The following is a 16,051-nucleotide window of genomic DNA, read 5'->3' as shown; positions in this document are numbered from 1 at the left end:
CTCTCAACAGAAGCAAAACAGAAGCACTAATCCCAAGATGACTACTGAGAGGCAAAATGTGGGCTCTCCAACAGTTGGTGGTCTTGGAGTAGATGTTGCAGATTTGTAACATAGGATGGAAAATGGGGTGAAATCCTAAGAGATGCGGTGTTCACTAAGCAGTTTGATATGAAAGAGCGGGTAACTAAGCTTTAGCTATCTAAGGGGAGAACCACTAGTTCTAAAATAGCAAGATAGATTGGAAGGGGCTGGGCACTTTTTATTCTTGTTCTATGGAATACAGTGAGATGGCCAATATATTTAAATAGTTAAAGGGAAGTGATTTCAGAAAATGATAATTTTGTGCTAACTCACAATGGCCAATGAAAGAAAGGGAAGGAAACATGTGATCAAATTACACAAGGGGCAGACAACTAGAAAGACAGTGGAGTTTAAAAACACAACGGTCCCAGGGTGGGAGGGTGAGGAGAAACTTAATTTCTGTGTGATTCACAAAAGGCATAGCTATGATTTCTTTCCTAGTTTAGAAATGCAATTAAAAGCAGAATACAAGTAAAACACAATGCAAAGAAAACAAATCACAATATACAAAATAGAAGAAGGCAATAAAGTAATACAAAATACAGGAAAGCAAAAGCAAACCACCCTTTCCTCACAGCAAGTTGTGTCAGAGACTGGGTGAGTTTTTCCAGTAAACTTGTTTAAATAAATAAATAATCAACCAAAATGTTTTATTTAATTTTAAAATGATATCATCATTTTAAAATACATCATAAAATCTTCTTTGAATTTAACCCCGTTATAGAGAAATATGATTTTTGTCTTTGCAGAATCACTGCAGTGCACTACACACAGACACTCCACCCACACCACCACAGAGTTCCATGTTTACCTCGTTCTCTTTTTTTGGCATGCCATTTTCATGCATATTTTGATTTCCTACACAATAGTGCATGCACACACACAAGCACATATGTATTTATATGCAGTATAACACTTCTCAATACTATGCACAGAGAGTTGGCGAAAACAATTCAGATACTAAAAAATTCTAAGAGGTTATATTTCTTAATAGACCAAAGTTGTGGCCACAGTATCTCTTAGATCATCAGACCAAGTTTTCCTGTTTTTCATTTTAGTAAACTTGGACAGTATGACCTTGATGATATATCACTTGTGTCAGCTGCATCCTACCACAGATTACAGTCATTACATGTTCTCTTAAGCCACATGCCTAAACAAACTACTGCATATTTTAATTTCTGAGCTTCTGTTAAGCCTAAAAGTCATAATAAATCAAACATTCCTTTCAGCAGCTGTTTCAACAACAGAGAATATCACACCATAAAATTTTAAACACTTTCATAACATTTTTGCTAAAACAGTTCTAATTTCTTGTAATTGTGGATACACTCTTCATTCAGAAACTATGATTAAATGTACTATTTAATTAACATAGATACAACAATAATTTAGAGCTAAAGCTAACTTATAATGATGTAAATCTTGCTACTATTGTTGTATCCATGTCTAGAATAAGTTGAGCATTGGTGTCCAGTAATTTTAAATTAATGTGATCATCCAGATGCTGTGTTACTGCTGCTGTTTTAGCATGGGGAGACTGTGATTCACTATTTGTGATTGTAGCAGTGGGGCACACAGATATTATGCTTTGAATGGTCAGACTTCAGCACAATACCAATGTCAATGCAGAAGTAAAAAACAACCCACAGTACTGCACTGAAACTGAGAACATTTTTGTGCAGCTCCAACTGCCAAAGATTTGAAGGTTAATGTATATAAAACAATGCATAACAATTATAAGTGTTTGTTCTTGCCCATGAATATAATAATGCTGTAATCACCATAATGGCACATACACTTGTTCATTTTCATGTTCTTAAAACCTGGTCACAGCAGTTAAAGCAAGGCTGGACCAAGTTCTGGGTGAATGAGGTCAAGGTGTATATCATCTTGTTAAAAAGAGGGCTAGGCCAACATTTGTGAGGTAGGGAGGTGATATAGGAGGGGATAAGGGTTTATTTGACACAGTAGTGCTAGATTTATCCCTGGAGTCTCAAAGGCTTGCATGGCGTGCATGATTAGTGTACGAAGACATTTTGCTAATATGGTTGCCGAGCGATTAACGTAAGTGCTCGTTTGACGTGCGCGAGCACTCTAGCACTAATGCTGCACTTTCCCAGCCCCCATATGCAAATTACCCAATTTTCAGGTGAAAACCATGCAAATGAGGTAAATCTGCCATCCAGGAAGCAGGAATCAGGGAGTGCAGGACTAGCATCATATGCAGAAATGTACTCGGTTAGTAACCGAGTACGGTACTACAAAATCCAAAATGGAGCTATGCCATCTCCAGATAAAGGCTGCATATCATTGAGGAAGCATGCCAGTGGCCAAGTATAAGGCCATTAGCATTACAAATAATACAAAGAATAAAAAAATTAACCTTTGTTTTATTTTAAGTTGATCTCGGCTGTTTAAGCATAGGGCAGCGGTGCGCAAATGGGATTGGGAGAAAATAATAAAATAAACCTAAAATAAGCATCCTAACTAAAATCAGTATTCTGCCATGCAAGTCAATGGCAGGCAGAAGACAACCTGGCCAGTGAATAGTGGTTGCTAAGGGGGCAGGCTCAGTGTGAGACATGTAACTATGCATTAGCAGGCAATCTTATGCAAATGAGGGGAAGGATAGTGAATCCCAGTTTTCCCCAGCATGTGAGGCAGGTCCCAACAGTGTAAGAGTATGAATAGCTGAGTGCACGACTAGGAGCTAGGTGACATCATGGGTGGGTGTTTCAGGCATACTGTAAACAGACTGGAGCCCTGCGGCTTTGGTTTGCACATAGCGTAGCACAACTAAGCTAGAAGGTGTGTCTAAACCTGCTTAGCACTCTCTACAAAGTGTAAGCGGGTGTGCACTCCACACACCGGGTTTTACAGGAAGAAAAAAGAAGTTAAACCAAGAAATAGCAGCAGTGTGAACATATGAGCACTCTGTCTGTGGGGCCCATACATTGGTTTAAACAGGAAGGCAATGGGAAGGGAAAACAGCAGTAGGAAGGTATTCAAGAAGAACTAGCTTAGCTGCCAGGTGAAATGTATCAGAATCAGCCAATTACACAAGCAGCAGACCAGCCCAGCCCAGAACACTACTATAAACAAAGCAAACACCTTCCCCTCTGGTTTTTCCCACACTCTACACCACTGGTGTATTCAAAGGGGGAAATTTTAACAAACAAACCTACAAAATGAGAAGGACTGCAGCAGGCAACATAGAACAACATGTGTAAGAGGCTAAGGGTGGTGAGGATGTGAAGGCTGCCAAACAACCCACAGTGAGGAGATGGAGAAGAGAGTACAGACCCAGGGTAACCTACCAGGGGCTACATGAGCTGGAGATAGTAGAGCGCTATAGGGTGGACAGAGACCTCCTACAGCAAATTGTTGAGCTGTGCCGGCCATGCCTGACACACCAAACTGACCAAGAGAAACCCCTCCCAGTGGACACCAAGGTATGTGTAGGCCTAGGTATACTAGCCACAGGTACCTCCCAAAGCACAACTGGGGATATCATGGGGATCCCACAGGCATCAGCATCCAGAGTATTCCACTATTTCCTGGATGCCATGTCAGCACATGCCAGTGAGAATGTATATTTCCTCAACACCCATGAGGTGTTGACCAGCAATATGCTTCTCTTCCACCAAAGAGCAGAATACCCTTGGGTAGTGGGTGCTATAGACTGCACACACATACACATCAAAGCACCACCAGGTGAGCAGGATAGAGCATACATCAACTGCAGGGGCATCCCCTCCATCAACTGCCAGGTTGTTTGTGATGCCCAAGGCATTATAATGAATGTGTGTACTGGCTGCCCTGGAAGCTATGACGATTCCCACATATGGCATCTGACACAGCTGTACCAGAGATTTGCCAATGTGGACATCCCCTACAATCACCTAGTGGGGGATGCTGGGTACCCACTGGAGCCGTGGCTGATGACACCCATCAGAAATGCACACACACCTGAAGAACAACGCCGTAATGAGGCACACGCACAGGCCAGACATATAACAGAGCATGTGTTTGGGATGCTCAGGTTATGGTTCTGGTGTCTGGACACATCTGATGGAGCTTTGCATATTCACCAGCTACATGTACCCAGATTGTTATGGTATGTGCTATGCTACACAATATGATCCTGCGGAAACAGCTGCAGCAGGAACAGCATGGGGCAGGGCCACACAGCCCCCCACCAATGCCAAGGCCTGCACAGGCACAGAGCGACCCAGAGGAGGAATAGCCTGAGCCTGCCCCAGTAGGCAGAAGGAGGCATGCCCAGTATGCCCTGCCTTGGGAAAGAGGCAACGCATAGCACATGCACTGACACAGTAGGGACCCAGGGAATGACACCTCTCTCTGACTCACACATACAGTAAAAGGGATGCCAAATATGACACTACCTGTGCTCAACCATGTATAGGGAGTGTACTATGTGCATCTGACATAGGCAGCCCTCCAGCACCATCCACAAGTCTGGCACACCCTCAAGGTAAATCAATCAACCTACCAATTGCCAAATGGAGTAGAATGTATTGTTGCCTGTAGCTATGGTATGGATGTGAGCATGCAAGGGAATTGGGTGGCTGAATGTTATGGCAGCAGAGAGTAGACACCCATAGTGGCACCATGACATCTGCAACACATACTGGAGTCACCATAGCAGGCAGTATTACACAGGGTGAAAAAACCCACTGCAGGAAATGTGCTGAGCATGCCAGTCAGGATGGTTCACATACCCAACAACAGTCTCAGCCAGCAGGACAGGTGTAGTCAAACCCAAACAGAGCCTACGGCATGGCTCCAGAATGATGGCTATGGTTAACTCCCCCCAGGATTACACAGACAGACCACAGCAGGCCAGGCAGTGGGATGTTAGTTTTGAAGGGTAGGAAAACAGACAATAATATGTAGAGCAACCAAAGCCACGATCTGTAGTACACTGGTATGCCTCTAGTCAGCATGATAGTTAGCAATGCAGAATGAAATGGAGTACCTGCCATACCAGTACGGTCATAGCAAATGCGTACATGTTTCACGTGTGCCCCCCACATCCTACATAGCAATTTAATAACAGTCAGGTGTGCCCCCCAACCCTGTGTAGAAATGTAGAAATAGTCAGGTGTGCCCCCCCCATCCTACATAGTAATGTAATAACTGTCAGGTGTGTCCCCCAACTCTATGTAGAAATGTAGAAATAGTCAGGTGTGCCCCCCATCCTACATAGTAATGTAATAACAGTCAGGTGTGCCCCCCAATCATGTGTAGAAATGTAGAAACAGTGAGGTGTGCCCCCCCGCTATGCAGAAATGTAGCAACAGTCAAAGCCAAATGATCGATGGATACCCTGCAGAGACAGCATGATACCTGTTGGTGTACAACACAAAGGTCAGCACTGCAGCACAAACTACCTGGACATGATCCACAGATTCAGTACAGATGACCATACTGGGCATGCTCACACATTGAAACACATGAAGGCCATGATTGCAAACACCAGTGGACCAGACATATCTGACAGTTGCAGTTGTTTGTGCAGACAGTCGTCAGTATGCACCACTCATGACTTGCACACACAGTGGATAGGAATACAGACATATATGTCAGGACAACACACTATAATAAGCCAAAGGTAGATGTATATAGATGTGTGGAAGAGGGTCACTGTGACAAGGAGCCATCCAAGCCTGTCCCACCCAGCACATAACCAAAAGGCCCCAAACACATGAGGTGCAAATGTCACTCATTGCAGATACTAGCCACCAGTATCTGTCAGCATTACAGACTATGTGGTGCACGTGCCAGCTGTGCAACATGACTGTACAATAAAATAGTCATCTAGCAGCTGTATACATGTACCTGTGACATAGCCAACACATTCCGGCTAGGCTTATAAATGTCTTCAGGCAGATAGCCTAGTACCTACCTATGAACCTACCTACCTATGCCCCTGTGTGTGCCTGCATGTGGGGTCACAACCTGTACATGAATGGGTTATAGGCCATGCACACACCGCCCTCCCCATAGCCCTACAATGACATGCCTGCTAAGGTAATCCAATGTGAAATCCACCTTTGGGAGACTTGTAGCCCAGTAATCTCCATGGCGCATCCCATAACTATGCACTGCTATAGTGTGATAAACTAGTTAGGTAGGAGTAATAACTCCGGACTTGGCAACTGTGTGTATGCATTTATGTGAATGTCTGTCTGTCTCTGACTGTGTAGAAAGTAATGCTTTTTAGGGTACTCACACTCCTCACAATTCATATACTCAACTTTGTCAAGGCTGCTGATGTCACCCACCTAGAACTACACCTCTGGAAAGGCTGTTGCCCAGTAATCTCTGTAGTGCATTCTGTAACTGCGTACTGCTGTAGTGTGATAAAGTAATTAGGTAGGTGTTATAACCCCAGACTAGGCAACTGTGTGCGTGTGTGTGTGTGTGTGTGTGTGTGTGTGTGTGTGTGTGTGTGTGTGTGTGTGTGTGTGTGTGTGTGTGTGTGCATGTCTGTCTGTCTGATTATGTAGAAAGCAATGCTTTTTAGAGTACTCGCACTCCTTACAATTCATATGCTTAACTTTGGCAAGGCTGCTGATGTCACCCACCTAGAGATACACCTCTGGGAAGGTTGCTGCCTAGTAATCTCTGTAGCATGTCCTGTAAATGTGTACTTCTGTAGTGTGCTAAAGTAGTTAGGTAGGTGTTCCAACCCCAGACTTGGCAACTGTGTGCATGTCTGATTGTGTAAAAAGCAATGTTTTTTAGGGTACTCACACTCCTTACAATTTATATACTCAACTTTGGCAAGGCTGCTGATGCCACCCACCTAGAGATACACCTCTGGGAAGATTGTTGTCTAGTAAGGTCCATACTGTGTCCTGTAACTGCGTATCACTGTAGTGTGATAAAGTAGTTAGGCAGCTGTTCTAACCCCAGACTTGGCAACTGTGTGTATGCATTTGTGTGTGTGTCTGTCTGTCTCTGATTGTGTTGAGAGCAATGCTTTTTGGGTACTCGCACACCTTACAATTCATATACTCAACATTGGCAAGGTTACTGATGTCACCCACCTAGAACTACACCTCTGGGAAGGTTGTAGCCCAGTGTCTCTGTAGCGTGTCTAGTAACTGCGTACTGCTGGAGAGTGATTTAGAACTGTGGTAGGGTTCCATCTCCACCCATGGCAGTTCTGGATGTTTTGTGTGTGTTTCAATGTCTGTGTATGGAGCAATGCATCATAGGCTAGTCACTCAGAGTACATTTCAAATACCCTGCTTTGGTAATCCTGCTGATGTTATTCATTGTGAAATGCACCTTTGGGGAAGAAGTACTCCAGTAATCCCTGTGGTGCGTCCTACAACAGCTCCATGTTGTAGTGTGATATAGACCTCGGTCAGGGGTTCTATACCCACACATGTTGGTTGTGGATTTTTTGTGTGTGTCTCACTGTCTGTGTAGGCAGCAATGCATTTTAGGCTAGTCACTCGCAATACATTTCAAATGCCCTACTTTGGTAATCCTGCTGATGCCATTCATTGTGAAATGCACCTTTGGGGAAGGCGTACTCCAGTAATCACCATGGTGCGTCCTATAACAACACCATTCTGTAGTGTGATATACATCTCTGGCGGGGGTTCTATACCCATACATGTCAGTTGTGGATGCTTTGTGTATGTCTCACTGTCTGTGTAGGGAGCAATGCATTTTAGGCTAGTCACTCACAGTGCATTTCAAATGGCCTACTTTGGCAATCCTGCTGATGTCATTCAGTGTGAAATACTCCAGTAATGTCTGTGGTGCATACTATAACTGTGTAGTCCTGTAGAGGAACCCCCCAGATATGCTCAGAACTAGTTCAAAATGATGTGAAGATTACTGATCCTACAGACATTGCCAACATACTGGCTGACAGGTTCAGTGCAAACCCCCCCCCCCAAAAAGAGAGAAATCTATACCAGCGATTCCCATCCCCCAAACATCTCCTGTGAGAACTGCTCTCTCCAAAGCAAAAAAGCAAAAATGGGACCTGATGGTGGGTGTCTGATGGTGTCCCCGGTGCTCTCGAGGAATTAAACCCAAACCAAACCCACAGCTTGGACAACTGTTTATCGCTTACCCTCTGGATCGTGCAGGCAGTGGCTGCAGTGATGCACTGTTGGTCCCCACCCACCAGTGGTGCCTTGCCTCCACCCTGGACTGGAATTAGCCCCTTAGCTTAGCAAGCCAAAGCTGCAAAGCCATGGAACATGGAATAATCAACCTGGAACATAAAGAATTTGGCAGACTTTGGACTTTTTGGAGATCAGTTTGGCATCCCAAGCAGATCAATGATCAAGCCACTTGACCACTTTTGAAACTGGATGACAAGAAAAGCCATTGATGAGAGAACTCGATCAAGGCAGTCCATACATACAATCTCGCGCCCGATACAATACGATACTTCATTTCGGGGTCGTGCAGCTTAACACATAAACTCAGTTAACCCATACATCACCAAAACAAGGGGTGGCTGCCTGCTGGATGTCAGACTCAGAAGCCACAGAGGTTGGCGTTTCACAGGGTCAAGTCCTGTCACCAAGCTCAGTCCCACCACTTCCATTGGGCAAAAAAACTAGATCATCTTGCAAACCAAAGTACAAGTAAATGACAACACTGACAGGGATATGATGACAAAAAACTGAAGCCATGAGCTGATAGTAGAATCACATCTACCACAAATTAGATTCACAGAAGCGGATAGCTGGCCCCAACTGGTGCCAGAAAACCAGAATACCAAATGCATAGTCATGCCCAAAATAGAAAAACAATCATTACAAAAAGGGACCAAGTGGACCTGGCAATCCACTGAGCATAGAGGCAGTACAGGTAGGTGAGTAGTAGGTGGGACCTGTGAAGATGTAATAAACTAGTTAGGTAGGGGTTCTACTCCCCGATATGACATGTGTGTCTGTTTGTAACTCGTATCTTGTGTGGAGGTGGCTCTGTATGTGTGACACCTGGGCCCAATGTGTGGTGAGTTTTGCAAAATTCTTATATGGTGGCCCTAATACATATCACAATGTCCACTGTACAGGGATAACAGCTGTGAAATAGCCGAGAGGCTGGGGTGGATATCCATACCCATAAATGTGACATCAAGGCCAGGCAATCACAATTAGCAACCCTAGTATTACCCAGAGCACACTCTCACCCATGTCTCATACACACACACATGCCTAGGTAACAGCCAATATGTGGGTAGTACACTGCATATTGGCAACTGATAGTAAATATGGAGTGATATCAGTGGGCTATAGAGGGCATGTCACCCTCCCTATCTGTCCAATATGCACATACATGCAGACAGTGCACCTCCCCCATGTTTCCCAGTGGACATCTGCACCACCTGTGGTGCCTTCACATGTGACCCACAACAGACATACCATGCCTGACAACATGCTCTGTATGGACAGATGCCACTGACACCGGGGAATGCTGTTAGCATGTTATCAATGTAGGTGCAGGGTAAACCTGTTGCCCATCACCAGTCCCTGCCACAGGTGGACAAGAATGGCACATCTGATGATAATGTGTGTTCACAACATGGGCCAGACACCCCAGGTACAGTTCCACATTTCACTGTACATGCATGTGGGATGTGTGCACATCCTAGACACTGTCCATGTCATGGACTAAGGAACACATACATGGCAAGTGATGCACAGCATTGGCCACACACAATAGTCACCCAGGTGACTGGATGAGGGATATAATACCCACCTGTGTGGTCAAATGCAGAAACTACAGCCCTGAGCCACAATGCAGACCATTGCCATGTGGCCTGATGCCAAGGTATACCCATCGCCTACCCTTGTATAGCCTGGTGGTACAGTCGACCACCACACACCCATGCAGACATACACCCATGCATGTCAGCACTGGCACCCTGTGTGTCTGTGTGTGTGTTGTACGGTGCATACGTCCACATCCACACTCACTACAACCCCAATGGGCATACTGAAGCATGCTGTCTGATGTCTGACACCTCCTCATAATCTTTGCCCATACAACCTCCATATGACCCATATGGTGCATGTGATACCTGCACAGTGATGTATTGTAGCAATCCCACTACTGATGAGTTGTAATCCTGGCCCTACCATGTCTGTAAATGTGTGTGTGTGTCTCTGTGAGAGTGTGGCTGTGTTGACACTGGCACCTGTTCATGCGGACAGGCACGTGTACGTCACCTATCGTATAGCTACAGTATCCCTGTTGCAGATGTCACTCACCATCACATATATGTTCTGAGTGCTCCATGACAGGTAACCCATGTCGCGCATCCAATAACTGCATCGAACTGTGATAGCATTATATAATTGTGGGGGCTTTGATATCCTGCGCTGGTAGGTGTGTGACACAAACATGCTTCAGTTTTACTCTCCCACCCCTCCCTGACATGTATTTGCCTCTGTCTGCCTCTCCAACTCCCTCTCTGGTGGATCTGGAGACCCACACCTGCTTTGCTTCGGCAGCAGCATGTGTATTTTAAGTGATGCTCATAATCAGCTGATGGCCTCTGCATGAATTGCAGCCCTCCCCTAGCTTATTGCATGTGGAACGGTTGTGGTAACATTCCCATAGCCAATTGCATGGAAACACACTCCAATATCTAGGAACATCGTGGTGGTTTTGACCCTTTTCATTCACTGTGAGCAGGAACTAGATCTGTTGTTTGGCAAACAGCATCTCAGATGAATTGGGGATTTACCTTTAACAACATACACTGTGGAAAGAGGGCAACAAACAGGAGGGGGAAGTGCCAAACTTGACTACAGACTGAAAGTGCTGCTATACTGCATTTGGAGTAATGTTGGTTTCACAGTGTTTGTCTGAATATGGCTGTCATACATGTCTCAATACCTGCCATGTCAATTCCATGCTTATGAGGAATCCCCATCTGCAGGGTCATCTGCAGACTGAGCAGTGTTATGCCTTTGGTTTCATATGTTATCCACGGAACATCTATCTGTGGACTGCAGAAGGTAGTCTGAGGACTGCAGTCTGTAGATGTTGAAGGCTGTGACAGTTACTGACTTCGTATCCCTCATAGGACATATGTTGCAATAAACCCCATTACAACAGTAAATGTACGAGGTTATCATAGCAACATGTTAATATTGGCCCCGTGTATGTGCCCCCAGCCACACCTCTGTCAACCTTTGTACATATGTCATGCAGGAAGCGGTGCATATGTGCTCTACACCATAATTAGTGTCATCATATCTGATAACAAGCCAGTGATATATCAGAGTGCTACACGTTATGTACAGTAGGGGTTATATTTCATGACATAACCTGGACATTCTGTGGATGTTTGTACAGTACTGAGGTATGTGTACTTATGGTGAATGTCGACAGTGTGTGTATTTTTAATATGTACTTTAGCCTGTGTACAGACTGTGGTAGATGTCATTGTTCTAGTTCCCCTCCTATCTGATGTTACATGCTGCCCCACTGCATGGTACCATATTGCCGTACATGTTTGTATGGCCATACACACACATGTCCCATACCACAGACAGCCATCAGACCAAACTGTGTTGCAGCCCAGTATATGTAGGGTCAGTCTGTGAGTGGCACATATGAGGATGGTGTAGAACAGATAGGCCATATACTGTAATATTATGCTAGCTTACCATATGTGGCTGTGGCTGTGTTCACATTAGTTGTGGTTATGCACTTTCACACAGGTGTATCTTACCCTGTGCTGTGACATGACTGTTGAACCTGCTATATATGCAGGTACATGTGCATTCCCCTATAGGAGATTTAGGCCAGTGTTGCGCCAGTCTTCCTGTAGCCTGCACAGTGCATTGTTACATGCCTAGCAGCTTAGTGTACTTAACAAGTGAGATGTCATGTGCAGATACTTGCCAGATGTACTGCTGCTGGGCCTCCCTTACAAGTCATGTATGTCAGACAGAGCAGTGGGATACTGTACAGATGTATGTCAATATCTAGTGGGTAGTATGTGGCCATGACACAGCTGTACCAGCGGTCATTATGTTTCAGGCCAGACAGGATTGTGTGAAAGCATAACCTATGGTGGCAAATGTATACCAGTCGTTATGTGTTATACCCATCTACATGGCTGTCTATGTCCATATTGTCAGGCATGGTACACATTTTGTGCACTAAGTGCTTATATGTATACCTCTGGATTGTACAGGTTATGTCAGAAGTTCCACATATATTGGCTAATAGCTCTGCTGCAGTCCACAGGGGCATTACATGCTAGCAGTGGTACTTTACAATGATGTCCTTAGGATGTCTGTCAGTAGCCAATGACACTCATGTTATAAGCAGATGTGACCTCCCACACACACACCATGTCTGTGAAGACAATCCCAATGACAGTAGCAATAGTCTACTAATATACTTGATATACATACCTGACATCCCCTTGCACTATGACTTTGGGACTATAGGGGCTGGGGTAGGGCTACACTCCATGTCCAGGACATATGGTGGAAATATATGTACATATACTTAGCCAGATAGCCATATATATATGATTACACATGTGTAGTACTTCAAATTACCACTGTCATGGCAAACACCTACTATAAATCCCTACATCATGTGGGCGTGGTCCCTTTACATTTCCTGTGTGATGGACATAATTCCTGTGTGTGGGCATCAGTGTTACAGACAGAAGATAGCAATACTTCTTACAGGAGAACTGGCACACTCAGGGCAGCCACATATTTATAGAAGGATCAGGAACAACAGACAGACTGTGAATAGAGTTGATATATGCTTTGTATAGTACTGGTGTTATAGGGTGTGTGTGTGTGTGTGTGTGTGTGTGTGTGTGTGTGTGTGTGTGTGTGTGTGTGTGTGTGTGTGTGTGTGTGTGTGTGTGTGTGTGTGTGTGTGTGTGTGTGTGTGTGTGTGTGTGTGTGTGTGTGTATGTATACATACTAGTTTACCTTGGAATGCAGTCCATCTGCATAGCTCACAACTGTGGGCCTAACCTCTTGCTGGACAGAGGTATGCTTATCATGTTTTGTCTGTCCACCACACAGGTCCTGTGTCAGATATTATACTAGCAGTGTGTGTGTTGAGTGCTATCAGTACATGGCTCCATCCATTTCTGTTTCTAACCTCAATTCCCTGACTATGGGTATGTTGCAGACTATCCTGTAACACCAGCAACTTGCTTAGTGTATGGAAACAGTTTTCCACATATGTTCCTGTATTCCAGCCACTGTCCTCCACTTACATACCAAACTTTGCACATATGTCATGCTGTCGGGGGTTGTTCTGTAGTGGGCTGTCAGTATATCACACTGCCATTGCTGCCATCAGTCCACTGCTGTTGTATCCCCCACACATACAGTGGGGCTGGGGCCATATATGTGTGGGCGTCACCTACACAATACATGTGTGCTCTTATGCACTCCAGAGGCCAGTGTATGTAACAGTGGTATATGGCCCTGTATTATTGAGTCTTGGGGGGAGCACCATAAATGACCTAGGCTGTTACAAAATGTGGGGGTATCAGGGATGAGCTGCCATAAGGTATCTGGATGTACAGTACCGTATACTTCACCTATATTTACATTACTTACATGGACTGGGGTAATGCAAGCCTACTGCCTTCTGCCATAAAGACTGTCTGCTCATGATGGTGTCAATTATGTCTTGTTATGTAACAGTTACAACCCATTTGATCACATAATGTCTTTACCACCTACTGAGTTTGTACAGAGTGTAGACAGAGGCTGCTGAACTATACACCTGCATTACATACTGTTGATTGCTTGGTATCCTGTGGCCCAGTCTGTCTTCACTATTGTACAATTTGAAGGGCTTGGCCTGGACAGCAACAGTTGTGAACCTTTGCAGACTATTGTATTAGTGTAACTGTTTCACAGTTGCAGTACTCTATTTGGTTGTCAGTGTCTGAACAGCTATATGACATGGCATATAGAACTGTAATAGCACACAATTAAAGGTTTTCCATTTCTGCAAACCTGTGTGTTATGTTTTTCCAATGACCTCTCTATGGGTATATGTCACAGGCAACAATTGACATATGTATGGGTGGCCCATACAGTGTTCAATTGTTCAGGTGTTAACTGTAGGCATAGTGGCTGTTCCATATTGTGTGCACCTTCTACATATGTATCTTACTGTACATATATCTGCAGGTGTATGTGTAGTCACATGCATATCTATATCTATGTATATATATATATATATATATATATATATATATATATATATATATATATATATGTATATATCTGTATCTGCACATCTGTGTCTGTGTACCTGTATCCTGGGTATGTTGATGGCTTCCACATATTTCATTTCCTATGGGAGGCAGACTGTACTGCATGATATGTTAACAATACCAGCCTGACATCATACAGGTGGGATGGCTTACTGTTAACATCTTGTGGCCATGTCATGTCAGGTCCTGGTTATGGGATCTGCAACACTTAGTACTGTATTGCAGGGCTGTGGGGGATGCCTATTCATACAAGACGTATAATGTGTGGGGCCTCACAACCCTATTAACGATGCATATGGACATATGTGTGTTTGTTAATCTGCCATTGTTATCTACAGATGTATGGCCATATATACCTCTATATATATATATATATATATATATATATATATATATATATATATATATATATATATATCTGCTAACATATATATAACTGTGTCTGTATATACCTACATAGATATATATCTGCGTACACATATGTAACGTGCTGTGTATATTTAGACATATAGGTGTAGACACATATATGTGTTGGTATAGGCATTTGCATGTATATATGTGCATATATATTGATATATATGTATATAGTTGTAGATATATATATATATATATATATATATATATATATATATATATAGATATATATAGATATATATATATATAGATATGTTGCATCTGTTTAGATATTAATATATCTACACACACATACATCTAGATGTTGGTATACATTCCCTGTACTGTTGCATGACTGGATTAGATTATATGTTTCTGAAAATATCAAATTCCTTTATATCTGTCATGGCTTAGTGGTAAATCACTTTGTCTATGGTGTGCAGGGTCCTTTGTTCACAACTTGCAGGAGCTGTTTATTTTGTTGCTGAGCAGAACACCAGCGGTTGGATACTGAGTGATTAAGGCACTTTAAAGCAGTCGTAAGTGGGTTTGCATGGGTTTGCGCGGAGGTAAGCACTGCTAACTTCTGGTTACAGTGTCTTACACTCAGTTAGCTGCTATATTGCTTAACCTGTGTAGGCAGTGCTTATCCCTGCACAAACAGACTTAAACCTGCTTACTGCTACTTAAAAGTGTGTACTGCCACTTAGCTTCGTGCTAATTTCTTTAAAAAAAAAGAAAAAAGGGTTGATAGGAAAGTGGTGAAAAAGGGGCAAAAAGAGGGAAAGACAGTGGGGAAAATAGCTAGGCATGTGCAGGAAGGGTGTGTGGAAGGTCCATAGCTGCCCATTATTCTACAGCAACAGCTGTGCATATGCACTGAATTTGGAGGTAGATTTGGATACTCAAATCCCTGAGAGAGGGGTGAGGACAACATAAATTAATTGTGATGCCAATTAGACCAGATTACACGTATCCACTGGACATGTGTGCGAAATGGGCAGCTATTTATGGGGTGAGATTTTTTTGTGAGAACAGCTTGCCCATTTTTTTTCAGGTGAGAGTGGAATGTTGGGTAGGGGTTGTAGGTATATTTGGGGAGGTAGGTTGGGTAGGTTAACAGACAAGGCAAACAAGATGCATACAGGGGCAATATATGACACATGTGAGGGGTAAACACCTTGGATGGGGAGGGGTGTTTGGATGTTGCAAGCCCATGAGCCCCCAAATGGAAACAGTGGGACTGTGGTCCCCACCCACGGACAGTCTCCACTGCACCTTCAC

This window comes from Protopterus annectens, chromosome 2.part1 (genome assembly GCF_019279795.1).
Source record: "Protopterus annectens isolate FY-2018-M chromosome 2.part1, PAN1.0, whole genome shotgun sequence".
Taxonomy (NCBI): domain Eukaryota; kingdom Metazoa; phylum Chordata; order Ceratodontiformes; family Protopteridae; genus Protopterus; species Protopterus annectens.
The sequence above is the reverse complement of the archived record's forward strand: the minus strand, read 5'-3'. Positions refer to the sequence as shown.